The sequence below is a fragment of the Terrapene carolina genome, unplaced genomic scaffold, assembly GCF_002925995.2.
Source record: "Terrapene carolina triunguis isolate 2854851 unplaced genomic scaffold, T_m_triunguis-2.0 Scaffold714, whole genome shotgun sequence".
Lineage (NCBI taxonomy): Eukaryota > Metazoa > Chordata > Testudines > Emydidae > Terrapene > Terrapene triunguis.
Window position 1 is genome coordinate 10,411,062 of NW_020665065.1, and position 21,125 is coordinate 10,432,186.

Consider the following 21,125-nt stretch of genomic DNA (forward strand, 5'->3'; position numbering starts at 1 on the left):
GCTATCATTCCCCATGCACTCAGGCTGTTCTGGTATTTCATGTACAGCTGGTACTGCCTCCTTCCCCATTACACAGCACCACGCAAGGAAAGGTTTTTGCCTTCGTCGTTCCCCCCCACGCCCCTCCCAACAAAGAATTCTGCAGCTCATTGAGCTTATTTCACCATCCGCTCTAAACACGGAGGTGGGTTGTGGGAGAGGCACGAGAGTTGTTTTTTCCTGTTGCCAGGTACCAAGGAAACACAATAGGAAATGCAAGCTCAGGTTGTCTACAGCTATGAACTTGCTGTGCATTTAATGCATGGCCCGCCTGCACTTTCCCGCTATACCTGTAAGATGCTGCTTCTTTTTCAGTAGTTGGGCAGAACCGAACTTTAGACCTCTGTAACATTGCAGAAGTTACCCCCAGTAGGAATGGTCTGGAGAGGCAGCTTCCAGGTGTCCCAGGTAAAAGAGAACAGCTAACCACTTAGTCTTGGAATGTCATTTTTGTTTAAAGCATATGTATAGAAGAAACAGGAGTTGCCATGTACTATACTTGTCCAGGAATGAGCTAATGAGGACCCAGTGGAAATAAAGTTGAATGAAATTAACTCTTAGAACACTACAACTTTCCAGACAAGTGACAGCTTAGCAGGATGTGTGAAGGTGTACAAGTACGGGGTAGTTATACTGTGTCATTGATTGCATTTAAAGTGGAAAAAAGTTGAGGTGAAAGCATTTTTCTCAAACTTCAGTCACTTGCTCTGGTATCCGGCATGGACATTTTCCCCAGATGACTAGGCAAATTAGAGAATGAGCAGGGCCAGTCTACTCTCAAAGTTGAACCAAATAATAAAATTGGTTTTAATTAACAACTTTTGTTATGTCACTGCAAATTTATGTGTAGACACTTTTTTTTTTTTTTTTTTTTTAAAGAATAAAAGTGTCCTGTTTTGATTTTACTTAAGGCAGTATTCTGAAATGAGCACCCACAGACAGATGTGCACCAAATTAACGAAAGGAGTCAATTAAAACCCTTTTAGTTATGTTGGTGCAACTTTGTGCGTAAATCCAGTCCTTATATGTGGTGAAAATAGGGATTATACAACAGAAGTTGGTATGTAAACATGATAGATAAGATTGCTATCAGAGAGTGCTGTAATATAAAAATATGTATTTATTATTTACTATTTAAGTTCCAGCAGCGTGCTCAGTGTTGTACAAGAGACAAACATGAACATAGTTCCTGCCTCAAGCAATTTACATTCTAAGGGCCCGCTCTACACACACACGTTGCACCAATTCACTAGAATTGATTTAGCGATGGGTGCAATCGTCCCATGTGGAAACACTTACATCAATGTGAGTGGATAACTTTGATTTAGCTAGCATATCCTTTAAATGAAGTTCCAATGACTTTAATGGGGCTCCTCCTTTGCTTAAAGTTAAGCATATGCATAAGTGCTTTTCTAACTCGGGACCTAAAAGACAGACAGACAACATGACTCACTGGAAAGCTCAGAGGAGAAAGATGGCTTGAATTTGTAAAAATTGTTAAATCACTTTTTGTGGGCATCATGAAAGAAGCAAGTCATAAGGAGTGATTTGAATGGAGAGAGGATGGTGGCTTGGCAAACTGGGCTTGGAAGGGAAATCCCTGGATAAGGGGCATATATGTTATATTATCTACAGAGAAAGGAGTGAAGTTTGTGTACATGTTGCAGTCTGCAAAGGGTGATGTGATGCATTATTTTCAGAAGAGAAATTTGCCTTATTTACAGCACCGAGTTCCAACATTGCAAAGAGAAGGAAACTTATTTGCAAACTATTGATATGAAAAATTCTACTTGGTCCAAAAGGATATGGTAAAGGTACATATGTGGGGATGGCTTTTGACATATTTTAGATACAATACTTGTATAAGCAGGCATCTCCTGTCTGGCTTAGTTTGTATGGTTTCCATATTAGACTGGTGTGTGTGTGTGTGTGTGTGTGTGTGTGAGAGAGAGAGACGTACACACATTTTCTACAGTATATATTATCACTACATAATCTACTTTTAATATAGGGAAGAGTTCTGTATTATTGTGGGGGATGGGCTAGATGTCCTGGGTATTGGGGTGTGTGACCATTTGGGGTCAAAGGGAAGAAGCCAGTTAAAAGTCCCATGTCCTGAGCTTGCCACCCCGTTGCCATAGTAAATTACTGCAGGAATATATTCAGGCCCTGAACATGTTAAGAAGCAGTTGGTTTTGTTGACAGGTGTCCCTTGTTACCTTGTCTAATACCCCAGCAGGCTGTCAGCTGCCAATCTGGAATCCGGTGGTGAGCAAGGGGTCACGGGCCCAAACCAGAAAGCCTTCAAGGCTCTTTCAAAGAGCTTGAGAAAGTTACAATTGAGTTTGTTGTTGATTACTGCAGTCCTATGGAAACAGTTACACAAACAGGTCTGTGGTTTTATTCTTGGTTTGTTCTAGTCAACAAAACGTTTAGAATCTCTGATCAGTGTGGGGAATATTTATTTCAAATGTAACACAGTAATTAGTCCCTGTTATTACAATCAGGATGTCAAAAAAGCTGTCCCTAAAGACAGCAACTATTTTGTTTTAGGCTAAAAGAAAAAGGGGGTGGGGGTGAGGGCGGTGGAGGTACCGGAGATGGAAAGAAAAGAAAAATTATTGGGTCTTACTTCTATTAGTCCAAACTAATCATGTCACCAGTGGGGCAAAGCACTTTACAAACATTAACAACATTCCTCTCAACACTGCTGTGAGGTGGTTAAATACTGTCGTTCCTACTTCACAAAAGGAAAAACTGAGGTAACAAGTTTGTGAGTTGTCCAAAGTCACAGAAGGGGTCAGAAGAGAGCAGGTGAAAGCTCTTTTAGACGGGGAACATAATTCACTATATGTTTGTGCCTAGCACAATGGGGCTCTGACCTAGTTAAAGCCGCTGGGTACTACTGCATTATAAACAACATGTAATAATAAATATAAGTAGTGATAATCTTTGAGAGTCCTTGCTCCCACTCCTGATTAAACTGTACCTCTGTGAAACATACCTGTCATTTTTAACAATATGTTTAATAAACTAAAAACTTAAAAAAAATATTTTTGGACCAAAGTTTGAGTACAAAATCTCTTTCTGCTACCAAAGATGGTTCCCTTTCCTCCCAGCACTGCCCCCCTGGGACAACAGTTGCAGTTTTCCCAGCTGCTGTGTAAACATGTGCCTCTACATGAATTTCTTGGGTGGAAATTCCCCCTGGTTCACCAATGGAAATTTCATCCTTTTAATAGCTAAACTAACAATTTTTGTCTTGCCAAAACACTTTCATTTAAAAAAAAAAAAAAGTATTTTCACATAACTACCTCTTCCCCCTCAGCCCTTTGGCATCAGTGACTCATGCAATGGCCTTTGCTGCTTATAAGTGGTTTTTCAGGTGGTGGGAAAACTTCAAAACTTCTCGTAAGCTTTGTCACTAGCAACTGTCCATTCATGCATAACTCTGCATAGTTTCTGGTTTGGTTTGTTACATACTGGGTGTGGTTCTTTGCTTAAAAAAATTCAGCATAAAACACCTTGAACTTTAAATATATATATATATATATATATATTTTAAATTAACAGTCCAAAGCAAGCAACCTTTCCTGGCCCCATAAGTCCCAATCCTGCAAGCTGTCCTGTGCAGGCAGACACCTGCACTTGCATGGGTTTAACAGGGCTCTGTGCATATCAGGGTCCACCCCAACAAGGAACTTCCAAGATCTGGGCCTTAATGGAAACTGCTAATAAGGCCCCCCCAAAATTCCAGAGCTAGGAGGTTCAAGGGCAACTTAAATATTGAAAGACAAGCCAAGCTTTCTCTAAAGCATTCCTTGTGCACCCAAGACTCCCCTGTTGAGTTCAACTGGAGTTTTGGGTACGTGATGATCGCATGCCTCATCACTTCTGATATCAGACAAGGGCTATATAATCCTCCAACAGTAATTTTAAGAAGAAATACCTTGTTTTATTTGAACAGGCCGTTGCAGCTCATGACGGAAATTTGTGGTTTTACGGGTCACTTACTTTCTGCAAAAATACTCCCAAGAAATTTGGGTTGCAAACCACTGAAAGGAAAGTTGTGGCATCTGTTAATGCTCGTTAACTTGTGTTTAGTACCTGCGTCTTGTCTTCGAAGATCCTCTGCATAAAAAAAGAGTGTGTGTGAAAAGCATTACTGACTGTCATATACTTGGGGGGGAATAGGGAAACTGGTACAATTTTTAAATGGATAAAGAAATTAACAATCTTATTTTCTGTGTTCACATACTAATGCTTTCATTTCAACAGTGCTGCCCTTTGAGGATTTTAGACTACTGTATAGAAGACTTACAAAAAGTCCTGTGAGATTTGGAAATAGTTTCATCCCTATTTTGCATATGGGGAAACTGAGACATGAGCAGGCAAAGTGACTTGCCCAAGGTCACAGAGAGTCAGTCCTGGGATTAGAACCCATGAGCTCCTGACTCCCAATTCCCTCTGTGAAAAGGTTAAACTAACTTTATTATTATTATTATTATTATTATTTTTGTAAACTGTTTTGCCTCTTGTTTTAGAAGTGAATAACTGACACTATGCCTGATGCTGTTAGTGCCTCATGTATCTATAGAACTGGGTCAGTGGCTTTTCCTCCCCTTTTTTTAAACATGTGGCTAATAAATTCCACTCTGTGCTCTGAAATGCTGCTTCACTGTCTGTAAAATCAATGCAGAAGTCAGTTTATTTTTTTTTCCTTTAACGTTCTATTTTGGCACACTTACTCTGAGCTGGTTTCTCCAACAGGGTTTCAAAAGTTACATTCAAAGAGGTATCAAGCAAGGCCTGATGGTTCCTTTCTCATTTTACTAATCCAAACTTGTTTGGGAGACTTTTTTTTACTTTAGAAACCTTGTGCTATCATCAGTGATCAATAAGATAGGAATCTCGACTGTCTTGTTCCAGCTAATTCAGGTCAGTTCTTGCTGCTTATTTTTCTTCTGCTAATATTGCTGGGGTAAGTTGTATAGTCTTTTTAAATACACAGTGTCCACTATCCAGCCACACAACTTGAACAGTGTTTTCCCCTAGGAATAAACACTAAAATGTGCCATTCTGTCCTTGAGACAGATAAGGTATTTTTCTTGTCTTCATCTTCCTGCCATTTCTACATCCTGTTTGTTTCAGCATGTGTTTCGATTCAAGGATGCCTTTTAGATGAGACTCCATCTAGGCAAGGTCATTGGAAGCTCATGCTATGTCCTTCCCAGTACGTGTGCTGGTGGCATGGTTTCGTATAACCTCCAATGGATATAGGCTTGGTTCTCTTACAACCAGCACCCTGTGCTGACCTCCTGCTGTTGCGTTTTCCCCATACTCCGTCAGTCACTTCCTGCAGAGTTCAGGGAAAGATTCCTTTCTGTTGTTTCCATGTTGATGTTTGTCCAGTGAATAAACAAAAAACCCACCAAGCCCTTATCATCCATATATATTCTTCTCTGGAGCTCCTGGCATTCTGCCCATGGGCAAAATTATAAACGAGCACAGAATCTAGTGAGACCACCCAACTGACCCCAAGTCTGGTCTGTGCAATAACTATTTCTTTTTTCATTTTCATCGTGACCACCGCCAACACATCTCTTTCTTGAGAAGGTGACCCAAGAGCAAACACAGAGGAACGGAAGGAACTAAATACCAGCTTCTGTGTATGTGCTTCCTATTAGCAAACAGCAGCGATGGAGCTCCGCTTCCACCCCAGAGAAGACCAGCACAATGTAGCTAAGAATGGAATCCAGAATGAAACACTGAATGCCAGTTCTTACGGTCCTCTCGGCTGCAGAATAGCCATTGAGTAAAGCTAGTGATTGTGCTTGCGACCTTTCCGTCCCTATTCCTGTCATTCATCATGGTCACCTGACCATTCCCTGACTGTAGTCAGTGTGAGATGCACCTTTTCGATGGCGCTTTGATTGATGGCCTCAACTCACCTTTTGTTCCTTGGTGCATCTGCAGAGGTCAGAAGGTCATTTCCCCTTGAGAACATACCACCGTGAAATCTCTCCCTTTCCCCCTTGCAGCCCCCCAATTGCTTTAACTAGAACGAAGATTTTTCAGCAAAAAGAGAGAATCCTTTATAATACCAATTAATTGGAAGCGTTGTACTGCAGATTAGCACCCAGCTTCCATGCTTCCCAGAGCAGCTTTCTTCTTTCCTTCTGTTCCCATAACCCTGGTATCCTTTACAATGAGCTTTGAAATATTTCCCCAGATCCACACGCTCTTAAGTGGCAACTGGCATTACCCGGCCTAAGGACTACTGATCTTCCTTCTCATTGCTCTCAAACTCCTCTCTTAAGCGATCATTAGCCAACACCTTTTAAATACTTCCAGTTATGCATTTCATTCCATTGCTGCCTCAATACCCTAATTACTCGCCTACCCTCACTACTCACCTCCCTGAACCTATGAGTTGTTTGTTTGTGGGTTTGGTTAGGTTTTGTTTAATTTCACCACTACTCCCCAGTACAAGGGATTTATACCACCGTAAAACAAAACAGGGACCATAGCTCTGTGGTTGGGGCACCGGATTGGGACTCAAGACAATGGTTCTATTTCTTACTCTTTTGCTGTCTGTCTCTGTGATTTTGGGGACAAGTCACTTCTTTGTGCCTTCATTTCCCCCTCTGTTTAAAAAAAGGGTGGGGAGGGGAAGGTTACAATGATTACTCACTTTTTAGAATATTTTGAGAGCTGTAAAGGAAAAGTGTTGGGTATATTTTTAATTGTTTGTACATTGGTGTAGTGCAGACTGTGGACACCCTCACCTGTGAAAAGATTAGCTTGTAAAGCCAGCAGCTTTTGGTAGTTGGTTGGTAAGTGTCTTGCTTTTGGGGTATAATCAGCCAATGAGCATTTGTTCTGATGATGCCTCTGATTTGTTATGGGGGCTATCACTAATGTGCTACCAAACTGTTAATGCTATATCCATAATAATGATAATGGGCTTGAAATTAAAATTTTGGAGCCAGATCTGAACTTCCCCAAAGTTCAGGAGAGTTTGGATCTGGGTTCTGGTTCAGTCCCATTAATAGTTTCTCTTCCCCTCCCCCCATATCATTAAATAGTCTGGTCTGGGAGGTGGAGGTGGGATTAAATTAGCTCCACCTTCTTACTGCTCTCTGCAGGGACTGTGAAAAAGTTCATGTATGAAGGTTCCTGTAAAGCTCTCATTGGTCTGCTCTGCTGTGGCATTTTAGGTGTTTAAAGGTGGAGAATAGGGAAGCCGTAAATGTGAGAATGAACGTTCATGGCAGTCTGAGGAAGAAAAGTGCTACAGTATATACATGTTAACTATTCCTTCCCCCTAACATCTGGTATAGAAGATCACAGTAAAGCCCCAGGATTTTCAGGCAGCTCTCTTAGGCTCTGCTCTGTGTGTATGTTCCTGACCCAGGAGAGACCATGGGCTGCTCCAAATTAAGAATGGATGCAAAAGGCAGCAGTGTGGCATGAGAACCCATTGCAGAGATTCATCTTTAAGATGGGAAAAGAGAATATAGAAAAATGGTCATCGTATCTTAAACTACCAGTACTGGTGTAGTGTCCGTTGGCTGGCTGTAAACTCCTCTGAAGAAGAACCTTATCTTCTGTGTGTTTGTACTCTGAGAGGTGCGCTCTGAAGCTGACAAGGCAGTGGACGTCTTGCCTCTGTGACTTCTAGATTGCATTATTGTAATGGACTCCTAGACTTTAAGGTCAGAAGGGATCATTGTGATCATCTAGCCTGACCTCCTGCTCACCCTACGCAAGCCCTGACCCTGCTATGAATCCAGTGGCAAAATCACTCTTTTGACTTCAATAATAATAATGATGTATTTATTACCTAGCTCTTAGCAGGATCCAGCTACCCTTGCAGACCCATTGGAAATTACAGCTGATGCAGAATGTGGTTGCCTGCCTGATTAATGGTGTTAACCACATGGAGAAAATAGTAGCAATTCTCCAAAGAGTGCTATGGCTTCCTGCTTGCTTTGTGGTGCAATTAAATGTGGTTTGTTTGTTTTTTTTAAACTCCTGGCTATTGAAGCTTTGACACTGGCAGTTGTGTGTACAGGTTATAAATAAAATTATATGTGATACCATTATAAAGCCCTATAGGGGTTGGGTCCTGGGAGCCCATATATCATTTCTCTCCCCAGCCACCATGGCAGCTGAGAGCACTCATGCTAGCAGTCTCTGGAGCTGGGTTGTAATAACGTTCTTCAGCTGCCCCTCCCTGGCTGCTCTGTTTAACCTTTAAACATTGGATGAGTTTATTGTAGGCTTCACAGCAGAAATTGGTCTTGAGAAAGGATTTGAAAGAGGGCAGGTTAGCAGCTATATGGATCCGTTAACAGAACATGTTCTGTGCATACGGGGTGTTGTGGGAAAAGCAGATGAGCAGGTGGTTATGGCTGACATAATTGTTTGGAGCAGAAAGGGTAGAGAGCAATGTGAAAAGAGACTAGTGGATAAACATGGAGGGGCAGAGCTGTGAAAGGCCTTGAAGATAAAGACACAAGGCTTGGACTAGATTTGGTGGAAGAGGAGAATGAATTCAAAGAGGAGGGTGTAATACATATAGTCATACCACATGTGGTCACAAGATAGGTGTCTCCTGCCTTGAAAATATACTCTCGATTTGACTTTGGTGATCATGCAGCAGCAGCCCATGATCCTACACATATACTATGTTTTATTTTCTGTGTGGGGGGGAACTGAGCTCTGGGCCTTGTTTTCACCAGAAAGACTCAGGGCAAGGTATCTTGCAATATGGGCCAACAACAGCACGAGTTGGAGGGCTTTAATTAATCCTTTCTTCCTGGCCCACACCAGTAGCTTCTTCCATCATAAAACCCAGTCAGGCAAACAAATTGTGTCTTTAATGTTGCTCACAAAAAGGTGGGTCTTTTTGTTTTGCTTTTAATGTTCTTGCTTGTGGCTATGTGTATATAAAATAAATTTTGTCCCCAGTTTAGAAACTACCATGCTTCTTTCACACTTGCTCAGTCTCCAGAATAATCAGTTAAACACAGGTGTAGGCTTGAACAGTAGTTGCAACAATGTATGATTGTCTGTTTTCAGGAATTTCTAATAAACAGGAACACAGTAGCTAAATGGACTTGGCTCAGACCATGTGTATACACAAAGTAACAACATGATCCTTTCACATCACATCCCCTTCCTACTGAATTGTTATCCTAACTTACTATGTCATCTTTGTAAAATTTAGCTTGTACATTCTCTGGGGCAATGGACCATGTCTTCTATGTTTTTTCTGAAGCCCTTAGTATTCTTTTGGTCTCTATAAAAGAATTTAACTCTTGAGCTACTGGAGTAATATGCAATATAGAGCAAACCAAAACTTACCACTCCTTTCTCTTGCCGTCCTGGAGTTCTTAGGTTCTTACCAGTGTGGGACTGTAACTATTTTGTTCTCCTTTCAACTCCCCTGTCTCCCACAGCCCACTTTTCTTTGTCCAGTGTCATGTGGGCCCCATTGGCAAGTGTTTTTGTTGTTGTTACCATATACTGCCACAAGCCCATGTTGTTGCCATCTACTGCTGCACATGTGATAGGCAAAAATAATGAATAGAAAGGCTGTTACAAAAAAGCAGAACAGAAACCAGAATTCCTGTAAACAGTCTGTTAAAAATATCTCAACACAGTCAGGGCCTATGGTTTAAAACTGAGAGGCTCAGAATTTAAAAAGTTTGGAATAAAATATATCTGGATTGAAACAACATTAAAGACAAGATGTTCTATCTAACTCTGTGATCGATAGTAACATTTTGTACTTATGCTAAGGTTGCAGTATTGCCAACCCCAAATGTTAAAAAATTATATATTTAAAAAAAATATCACAAATCTCTCAAATGTATCTCATTCTGATGGATGGCACTCATTTTAGTTACCTACTTTCCACGCAGAGTTAGTGTCCCCTCACTTTTAATTTTGAAAATTAATTGCATTAGGAAAAATAAATCATGTAATTGAGATTATAGAAAGCTATTTTCAGTAGAGGAATGAATCCCATATCAGCTTGTTTGCTCTGTGAGTAATTTTGTGTGTGTGTGAGAGAGAGAGAGATTCTGGATGTTTGTGTTACATTGTGTCTCACATTTGGGCCTTGGAAGGCTCAGAGGTACTCTCCAGTCATTGCCCTCAATTTCTAGCACAAACTTGCAAACATACATGGTACAAAACCTCCTCCTGCCATCGTCATGATGACGATGATGGAAAAAATTGTTTTACTTTCAAAATAATGTCTCCGATTCCCTTCTGTTGTTTGCCACGCTTTGTTGCATTTTACTTTAAATTGGGCTGCAAGCTAACTGAAAGGTAGGGGATAACTTGACAAAGCCCTGGCTGGGATGATTTAGTTGGGGATTGGCCCTGCTTTGAGCAGGGGGTTGGACTAGATGATCTCCTGAGGTCCCTTCCAACCCTGCTATTCTATGATAATCTTCACTCTGTGTTGGCAGGAGCACCTGGCAGGCCAGGGCCCCACTCCCGATGGAGGCTGCAACCGTAACAAATCTAGGCTGCTCGAGTTTGACAAGGCCACTGTGGCAATCAGTATTGTGGGAGTCTGGGGGACTCTCTTTGCCGTGGGAAACGCCTGGCCAGGTCGGCGTCTGTCGGGCTAGTGATGCTCTTCGGGGTGGTAGGTCCGGCAGGAATTCGAGGGCCAGATCTGTCCTGGGGCACGGGGGGGAGGGGTGTCACTGGGTTTGCCCAGCCCCTTGACTTCGTGCTGCAGGAGCTGGGCCCCCAGCTGCCAGCGGGGGGCTTTGCCGGGGAGGCCTTGCCGCCTGGGGCCGGGCACTTTGCAGACGGCCCCTGACGCCCTTGCTGCGAGCTGGGCACTTTGCAGCTGCTCCCTCCCCGGCCCTCTCCCTGGGAGGAGGCGGAGCCGCGCGCTGGGGCCCGGCCCCCCGCTCCCCCTCCCCGGGCAGGGACGGCGGCTGCAGCCGCGCCGCTACCCGGGCTGCGAGCGAGCGAGCGAGCGAAGTCTCGGGGACCGGGTTCATGCCGGGCGGGGAGAGCAGGAGCCCGGCCAGGAATGGGCACGGAGCCGGCCGAGTCAGGTCAGTGCAGCGGGGGAGCCCCCCCCCAAATGCCCTGGGGGACAGGGGCCCCCTATTGCCCGGGGGGCGCAGCCAGACCCCCGCGGGAGGGGGGAGCGCCCCATTGAGCGAGCTGCCAGATGCCCGCCGCAATACATGACCCGGGCTCCTCTCTGCCGCACCCCAGCCCTGCCCCTGGCTGTGCTCCCCACCCCCGGCTCCTTGGGGCGGAGGTGGGCCCTGCCGGTGTTCCCTATCTCCTAGAACTGGAAGGGACCTTGAAAGGTCATCGAGTCCAGCCCCCTGCCTTCACTAGCAGGACCAAGTACTGATTTTGCCCCAGATCCCTAAGTGGCCCCCTCAAGGATTGAACTCACAACCCTGGGTTTAGCAGGCCAATGCTCAAACCACCCGGTGCTTGGCCCTTCTCCCCATCCTTGCGGGTAAAGCCGCCGGGCCCGCCGCCACTCTCACTGCTTCCTCCAGAGCACGGGGCCGCCCTCGGCTCCTGTGGACTGGACCCATCCTCTGAGGCCAATGTACTCCTGCTCTTTGGCGGCGTGATGCCAGAGATGCTTTTTCTTTGGCCCGAAATGAATATTTCTTGTTCGTTGTGTGCGGACTCCCGCTGCTCGAGATTTGCCTGGGCCACTACATGATATTACTCCATCAAGAAGTCAGTAACACTGCCTAGAGAACATGCAAGCCTACTAAGTGTTCATTGTTAAGATGCCTTTGCTGTACACCGCTCGAAAAATGAACAAGAGGACATGGGATTAAAGTCAGACTCTGATTTAAAATGCGCTTCCCTCCATCTCCCAGGAGTAGCCATTTAATATTTTTGCCTGGTGTGATTTTTATATCCCAGCATGTTCATTATGATTTATCGCATCCAATATATCAACACAGTGCTCTGTTTCTAGGATATGACCTATTCTCCACTAAGATCCTCCTACTTCCTTTGAGTGCGTTATAGTCTCAGTAGCGTGAATTCAGTCATTTTTGTGTTCTGATATTAATATGTGATATTAAGAAATGAGGTGAGTTTGTTTCCAAAGCATCATAAGAGACTGTGAGATGTTTTTGTTGCAAGAGGCAAAACAAGCTTGAAGCAGTGTGTCCTTTTGTGTGTGACAACTTTGACTGCAACGGTTGTTTCAGACTGGTCTTGTTTGTATTGAATGGTTGGTTAGTGGTTTTTACTATAATACTTGTTGAAACAATTGGAAGTATTTGCCCCTAAAAGAGACATCCTATTTAGGTAAGTTAAACTGTTTTAACACCCAAGAACAATATTTGCTAGACAACCTACGTTACAATTTGCTTATCATACTCTTCAGAAACAAAACAGAAAAAAGGAAAAATGCTTTTTATAATAAGCGTTTTGGAGAGCAGACCATGATAAGATTATAATTTTTGTAGGGGTGTGGTGGGGAAGGAAGGCAGGCATCATTGAAGAGGAAGGGCTAGTAGGACCAGACATGTTTCACTTCCCAATGTTGAGTTTTTGGATCCATTTCTTATATGTCATCTGACTTCTTTCTGCTCCCTCTTCTAGACCATTTACATCTCTTTTCTGTTCATAAATTCGTGCAATCTAGAGAGGAAGTCCACTACGTCCTTTCATACCCATTCCCTCCTTAATCCCGCCCATTCAGGATTGATCCCTGTTATGCACTTACTAATGTTTTATCCAATCTAATTTTAAATTCCCAAATTAAAACTAAAGTGTGTTTCAATGGCGTCCAGTCATCACCCTCCCAAAATTTCATAGATTTTTAAATCCAGAAAGGGTACATTGTAATGATCTAGTCCCTCCGTAGAATTTAACTCAGTAATTCATGCATGAAGCACAATAACTTGTGGTTAGACTAGAGAGTGTCTTTCAGAAAGATATCCTGTCTTGATTTAAAGACTTCAGGTGATGGAGAATCCACCACATTGCTTGGTAAATCAAGGGAGAGAATTATTCCAGGAGTGGGTGGGTCAGCTTTTGTGGCCTGCATCATGCGGGAGGTCAGACTAGATGATCATAATGGTCCCTTCTGACCTTAAAGTCTATGAGTCCCAATGGTTCCTCCTCGATAACAATTTGGGCCTTATTTCCAGTTTGAATTTGTCAAGCTTCAACTTCCAGCCATAGGATCTTGATGTGACTTTGTCTGTTTGATTAAAGAGGTTTCTAGCAGCAGAAATCTTCTTAACAAAAATTCCACAGCTTCGGAAGAAATCCCAAACATTAAGAAGTCTGGAAGTAAACACTTAACGGATGCAGACATTCCCCATTGCTATAAAATCCTCATAATTCCCCCCACTTGATTTACATAACCCACCCAGCCTTAATCTTGCCGTGTAATTAGTTTGCAATCTTTTGGGGGGCAGCGTCTTCTTATGTGTTTTGTATAGTCCCTAGTATAACAGGGCCTCAATCTTGGTTAGGGCTTTAGGTGGTCATGCAATTCCACTGTTGTAAGCCATTTCTTTGACTTTCCCAAATTTGTTTAGGTTACTAGGCTATTAAGAAACCTGGTTTTCTAGTCCAGGGGGATATTTCCAGTATAGGAAATAAAACTCTCTTCTAAACCTCCCCCCCCCCCAAATTCTATCCTGGCATGAGATATAGCATAAGAAATTTCAGGGGGTTTAGTATCTTTTGGGGAATGTTACTGGAGGTGTTTAAAAATTGGGCATATAATGAGCAGCTAGCTTCAACCTTAGCTTCTCAAGCAATGGGGTTTCTACCACTTGCTTTAGGAGGCTATTCTACAAGCCAATAGATGTGACCTTGGCATCAGGCAGTTTTTTCTGATATTCAGCCTAATTATTCTCAGCTTTTTGTCATTATTCCTTGTTATAGCTTTTTGTTCACACGCTAAATCCCTTTCTTTCCGTTTTTTCAGCCTTCATGTATTTGTAGATTGCTTCCTCCCTTAGTTATTGCTTAGCGTATTTACCCCTTTTAACCTTTCCACATCTCAGTCTCTCCACGCTTCCTAATCACTCTTGTAGCTTTACATGTTGCCATGACACTTCAGCTGTTTTACAGATCTTCCTTTAGTACACTTCTACCCCAATATAACATACCCGATATAACACGAATTCGGATATAACACGGTAAAGCAGTGCTCCGGGGGGGCGGGGCTGCGCACTCCGGCGGATCAAAGCAAGTTCGATATAACGCGGTTTCACCTATAACGCGGTACGATTTTTTGGCTCCCGAGGACAGCGTTATATCGGAGTAGAGGTGTATTGTCAAACCTCAATTTAATCTCTCCATCTTTGTGCGATTATAATGCCTCATTGTCCATTAGGTTCCAATGCTTTGTAGCTTGCCAGGTGCTGAACTCCCAATGTTGCTGTGGCATATGGAGGATCCAGTATAAATATGTGCTGTATGCCCTAAAGCCTTGTTATTTTTGGTGCCACCAGGAGATCCTCTTATTCTCCAGGCAAGACTGTTTCTTTAGCAAGTTTTAAAAGAGTCTGGTGAGCTGTTTTGCGAAGTAACTCCCTTCTCTCCATGTGTCAGTATATAATGCCTGCATCTGTAACTTTCACTCTATGCATCTGAAGAAGTGAGGTTTTTACCCACGAAAGCTTATGCCCAAATAAATCTGTTAGTCTTTAAGGTGCCACCAGACTCCTTGTTGTTTTGGTGAGCTGTAGTTTGGTGCTTGGGACATGTTTTCCTCTAATACCTGGATTGCTTTGTTGCTTTCAGAGCCCTAAGAATTTCCTTTCACATTCCCCTCTCCCCCCGCCAATTTTGCAGCCCTTTCTATCCTCAGAGAACACCATTTTGCAGTGACTTTCCTGTTGGCCAAGGAGGGCTGAACGAGGCTCACTCCTAAATCTCCCACTGCGCTGAGATTCCTGTTCTACACCACTAGGTGAAAGGCACTTGTCCTGTTAAGACATTAGCCTGTTCTTCCTTGTTCCTGAAGCTTTAGAATTCATCACCCAGCAGATTGTCTCCAGCTATCAGGAGTCACCCACTTATTTTTGTGGCTGGCCAAACATAGCCAGCCTTCCCTCATTGGATACTAGGGGTGTGCTGCCAAAACCCAGTTGCTAATGGCACCAGATGCTGCCTATTGTGTTCTTAGCTGTGGAGTTTGAATTATGTGGTTTGATGGGGTATGAGGAAGAATGTCTTTTAAAAACTGTGATATGTGTACGTCTCTTGTATGTGTGTTTAGGGAGGGAGGGAGCCAAAAACAGAGGAATTTGGTTCCTGCATGGTATAGTTAGAAATATGTGGAGGCTTCTTTCTTTTCCACCAGTGAGATGTATTGGGTTTCTGGCTTTATCAATGACCCATACAGGGATTGAAACATTTATTTCAGAAACGTCTTCTCTCTAATTAGGTGCTTTAATTCATCACCAGCTCCACCAAACTCCAAATTGACCTCAGCTGAGCAGGAATAATAATACCTTCCACTTCTGTCGTGCCTTTCATCAAAGGATCCCAAAGCGCTTTACAAATATTTAAGACTTGCAGCATCCCTGTAAGGTAGATTGTGGTATTTCTGTTTAACTTCTGGGGAAACTGATAAGCAGAGGAGTTAGATAATTTGCCCATGGTCGCACACGGAGTCAGTGTCAGAGCTGGGAATAGAATCTAGGAGTCCTGATTGCCCAAGCCCCTGCGTTAACTGCTGGACTATACTGCTTTCCCCTAGACATGCTTCCTCAAGTAACACTGAGAACTCGATCGCTTCACTGTGAATGCATCTATTAGGTTGTGAGTGACACCCAAAATCTTTCTACCCAGACAAGGCTCTTTGGTCTCTCTAGACCAGCGTTTCTCAAATGCAGCCACCATGGCTGCATGCGGCCACCAGGGGCTTTTCTTGCGGTCACAACCTCCTGGGCAGTGATTGGGGGTGAGGGTAAAGCAACGGTTCCTCCCCTGGGGCTGCAAGGAGGGGTTGGGCCCTGCCCCCTTTTGGAGCCACAAGCGCCAGAGGAGCAGACAGCTGGTGTGAGTTCCCCACCTTCCCGTGGGCGGTGGGGCTCAGGCTTCCGGCTTCAGGCCTGGGGTGGTGGGGTGGCAGGTGGCAGGCTCCGGCCACAGGCTCCAGTCGTGGGGCTTTGGGCTCTGGGTTTTGGCTGTGCAGTGGCGGGCTCTGTTTCCCCAGCCCCTGGGCTCATCACCCCTAACCCCTGCTGCCGCCCCCAGCCTCTCACCCATCAACCCCATCACCCTTGGCCCCCCTGTCTCCCTCCCCTTCCAGGGCTTAATTTTTCCCCCGGCTTGCCAGGGCTGAGTAAGTCTGCTGTGGAAAGTGGTATGTGTATGTTTGTAAATATCACTCATCACTGCCTCAGAGCTAGATAATAAGGCTGCTGCTGTGAAAAGTGATATTAAAAATATACAAATATCACTTTTCACAGGAGCAGACTTACTAGCTAGCAAGTCTTAAAAAAACCAAAACCACAACTAAAAAAGCAAAAAAAACCAACAACAACAAAAAAGGCAAGAACATGCAAAACACCTTATTTGTGTTTCTATTCTGTTTAGGTCCAGTAAAGAATAGAGACAACTGTACATGATTATTATTGAGTATGCAAATAAAAACCCTACATAAATAACTGATTTGGACATGTATGTGTGCATGTTTATTTGTTTTTCCTAAATTAATTATTTTAGGGAAAATGGTAATAGTGGCCACCAGCGAGATTTGGTGGCCGCACTCTGAGGCCACCAAAAAATGTGCTGTGAGAACTCCTGCTCTAGACAGATAATTTTCCTCACTATTCTTCTGCTGTTCTCTTTAACTTCTCCCGGCTTTTCCCTCTGCCCCCTCTCTCAAACCCATTGATTGTGTGTCACTTCCAGGATGGTGCATGATGTTTGGCTTTAGACTTCCTTTTCTAAATGATTTGTACCTGATCTCCACGTCCCCCCTCCTCCGCTTCCCCCCTGCACGTGCTTGTGGTTAGATTCAGGGATCTGGTATTTCACCCATGCTTGTCTATTAGTGTAAGTGAGGGTGGAGCAGTTTTGATATTCTTCTTCCTATTTATTCTGGAGCAGGAAGCCCTAGTAGAGCAGCCTGTTATGCATAAAGACTTCTTTTCTATCTCCCCTTGCTGACAGCCCCTTCCCCATTAGCCATATACACAAACAAGGTTAGCTCCAGTCCAGATTACATTAGCAGAGCTCTGCTTCCCATTACTTTTCCCTGTGAGCCTCTAATGGTTGTATGTGTTTGTGTGAGCAGTGTGAAGTCTCTGGAGACAAGAGTTCCTGCATGAGAGAAAGCAGGATTAAACCAAAGGGAAGAAGTGAATGCTTTGGGCCTGACCTTGTGGTCATTGCATAGATAAAATTCCCCTTGACTTCAGCAAAGGGTTTGATCTGCAGGGCTGAGACATCAGTCAGTGCAATATTAAATCCACTTCATGTGGTGTCTGAGATTCCATGGTCACTACACTGATGTTCCTCATTGATATTTTGACACTAGGAGATACCGAGCAAGCAATGGATAGCCTCAGCTCTTCTTCTGTCAAGGAAGGGAACATTGTCTAGTGTTCAGAACAAAGTACTGGTGGGTCTGGACTCCTGGTTTGGTTCTTGTTCTGCCATCTTGGACAAATTGAATTGGACCCCTCTGCCTCAGTTTAATAGTTTGTGTTTGATAACCTACCTATGAAGTAGGTGAGTAAAGGGGATTAATTGTCAAGTGCTTAGATCTTTCAATCAAAGGCACTATAGAAACATTATAGCGGATAGGATTATATATAAACAGCAAAAGGATGACAAATGCTATTAGCGAAGGAATGCAGTGAATTAACCAGCAGAATATAAATGATTGATGTATTAAATTATAGGCTGGTTTAGACAGACAGGAGAAGATGTGGAAATCCTTTCCTTGATTTTATTTTAGGTAAAAGTAAGGTTCAGAATATGGCTGGCCAAATAGACTGAAATCGAGTAGAAAATGTAAATGAGGATTTGAGGAAATTAACATTGATTTAATATTCTTATTAATTATTTATTAATTTGTATTACCATAGTACCTAGTCATGGACCAGCACCCCATTGGGCATTGTATGAACACAACAAAAAGTCCCTACCCCAAGCAGTGTACAATTGACGTACAAGACGAGACAACAGATGGATACAGATAGATGGGGGTGCATAAGTGAACAGTGAGACAGTATTCATCATCATGATAGGCAATAGTCTTTACACACCAACAGTCAGTGTTGCTGTTGTCGATGTTTTTCTGTAGGTATCAGGGCAAAGGAGAGGGTTGAAGGATTTGAAGGTGGATAATTATGTAGCATTGCAGGTCTGTACTGAGAGCACCTCCCAGGCATATGGGGCAGCAGGGGGGAAACCACAAAGGTGCTTGTTTGAAAATGTAACAAGTGGGCAGTGGCGCCTGGCATCATGGGTGGATTGGAGGGGAGCATCGACAGCTTAATAGCAAAAGAGAGATAGATGTTAGGTAGGGTGGGGATTGACTGTGAAGGACCTTAAAAGGGAAGACAAGCAGCTTATATTTGATGCAATGGAGGATGGGGAGCCAGTGGAGGGATTCAAAGAGAGTGATATGGTCCAAGTGGTGGCCTAAGAAAAGGATCTTTGTGGCAGTATTCTGAAGGGATATGAGCAGGGCAAGAAAGCATTTGTCAGGGCCAGAGAGAAGTTGCCGTAATAAAAACGTTAGATGGTGAGAGCTTGGTGGAGAGTTTTACCTGTGTGGATAAGAAACTAACTTTGGTAAAATAATCTTGTGTGTTTAGTTTCTAGGCCAGATCTGGCCACACCATACTGGAGAGGGAACCAAAGACCTTAAGAAGGAGTAAAATAGGATGGATGGTAACAGAAGTTAGAGCAGCCCTGTGGCAGCTCTAATTTATGTTGAGGGTCAAACAAGCTTCTGGTTGTCCCAGGGATTGGGAGTGCACAAACATGGCTTTAAGCACAGCTGAGCTGGACCGTAGGGTCTGGGCCTTTCATAAATAACGTAGTAGGGGTATAAGCGAAACTTGATGAGCATAAATGTTCTTACTGTTCCCAAAAGAGAATGCCCTTTGTAGCCCAGGAGCAAGTCTTTGGTGTTAACGCTCCCACAATGATATGGGCTGAGTTCCTCAGGGGCTTCAAAAGGGGGAAGTGAAGCAGCAACTTCTACAGTAGGCCACTGGCTTATATCTGCCCAAGGCTGACAGCAGGGCCCTCCTTAGGCATATGCGGATGCGTGGGGCACCTCTGGGTCTTAGTGTCCACCCTTCTGCCTCTTCCTATCCCTGTTCTGACCCTTCCTGCAGGCTCCCACAGCTAGCTACTGCAGTCTGGTGACTCTTACTCCGGACGGGATCTAGTAACTTAAAAGTGAAAAAGCCTCCAGCCTGCCAGCCCTATTAGCACAACATTGAAACTGTTGAAGAGCCATTTAACAGGCATTTGCGAATCTCCAGATATATACTCTCAGTTTCTGAATTTACTGACAAAAACAGTTGTGCATCACTGTAATTTACTCAGAACATGTTAGTCTACAGGACCTTAGTTTAAAAATATTTCATTAGTGTGTTGCTGAAGATGATAAAATCACATCTCTAAAAAATCCTTGAAGAGAGCCCTTAAAGGGACAACACCCCTTTCCTGCCAGATAGCAGGACAAACGAGTTTCCCTTTCTTTACTTCTGACTATTTGATTAACTAGTTTTAAGAGAACCCTCTAGCAAAATCAGTACCTTAGTAAGATATAAAATCCTTTGTTATGCCTAAAATCTTTGGAAACATATTTTTTAAAGTTGGTGAAATTTCATAAACATAGGTTTCAGAGTAGCAGCCATGTTAGTCTGTATCCGCAAAAAGAACAGGAGTACTTGTGGCACCTTAGAGACTAATAAACATGTCTATTGTTATGGAGATCACACAAAGTAAATTAGTTTCCTTTTTCTAAAAGCAATAAACATTGTTATGAATATACTAAACCTCTGTGACTGATTAATTTAAAATAATGTCTTTGTTTCAGTGAGTTAAATATATAATAATCTGGAATGATTACTTTATGAAGGCTTAAGAGTACATTTAAAATATAAAATCAGCTTGTATTCAGCAGGACAGCTGACTTGCTCTAACTACAGAGTTTTTGCAAATAAATCTCTGACAAATGTCAGGGTATATCAGAAAACCTGTGACTGACATTTTTTTATTCCCAAATTTAGTGCTTTTAATTAGGTACCTTTTGCATGTCCAGTCTTCACCTTCCGGCATGCAGTGGAAAATATGCTCCATTTTCTTTAGAAAGAAATTGCAGAAGAGTGTTTTTTTCCCCAAATGTCATTTGCTTCATTTGGGTTCAGGGATTTGACTGGAAGGGGGTGATCAGGGAGGGAAGAGAGGAGGGAGACAGTGGGGAGAGGGCGGGGCCTGGGCAGAGTGGGGGCGGGGCCTGGGGCAGAGCAGGGTAGAGTATGGGTGGGGCCACAGGTGGGCTGGGGAGGCTTCACCCACCGCCCATGACAGCAGGTAAGAGCGGGTTGGCTCCCGCACACCCAACGCGTGCTGCCGTCTCCTTAGGCAGGGGCCATATTCACAGAGCCAAATGCATCGGCGCTGCGCATTCTGCGTGAGGGAGAGGGTGCGGGGGTGTCTGCGGGGAACTGTGACTCTCCGCCGCCATGAGTCGGGCCGGGTGGCTCGGTACCCTTTGCTGCCCCGTTTTCTTCCCCCCCCTTCCCCCCCCCCCCCCCCCCGGTCTGCAAGCCCGGGCTGCCGTTGGGCATAGGGGCACCAGTTTAATTATACTGCGTAGGGCCCCATAAATCCTAAGGATGGCCCTGGCTGACAGCAACCAGTAAGTCGCCATCTGATGGCTGTTCAGTAGTGGCCTATGTGAAATGAGTTGGTGGTGTCAGTACTCTTGGTAGCAGAACCCGCCTTGCTGGCAAGATTCAATAAAGAGGCCTAGAATTGAAGGGTTTCTTGCACCGAGATGCAGCCCTGTAGGTATGGGTAGATGCACTTGCTGGGATGACGCAAGGGAAGCT

The 21,125-nt window shown here is 43.8% G+C and overlaps 1 protein-coding gene across 1 annotated transcript in view; it reads left to right on the forward strand.

Annotated features, from left to right (window-relative positions):
* Positions 1 to 11,047: 11,047 nt before the first annotated feature.
* The window catches only part of PIK3CD (phosphatidylinositol-4,5-bisphosphate 3-kinase catalytic subunit delta), a 51,697-nt gene continuing 41,619 nt past the window's right edge, over positions 11,048 to 21,125 (forward strand). The window contains exon 1 of the mRNA XM_024210624.3: positions 11,048 to 11,132. The gene's annotated coding sequence lies outside the window, so the exon portion shown is untranslated. The remainder of the gene's footprint in view (positions 11,133 to 21,125) is intronic.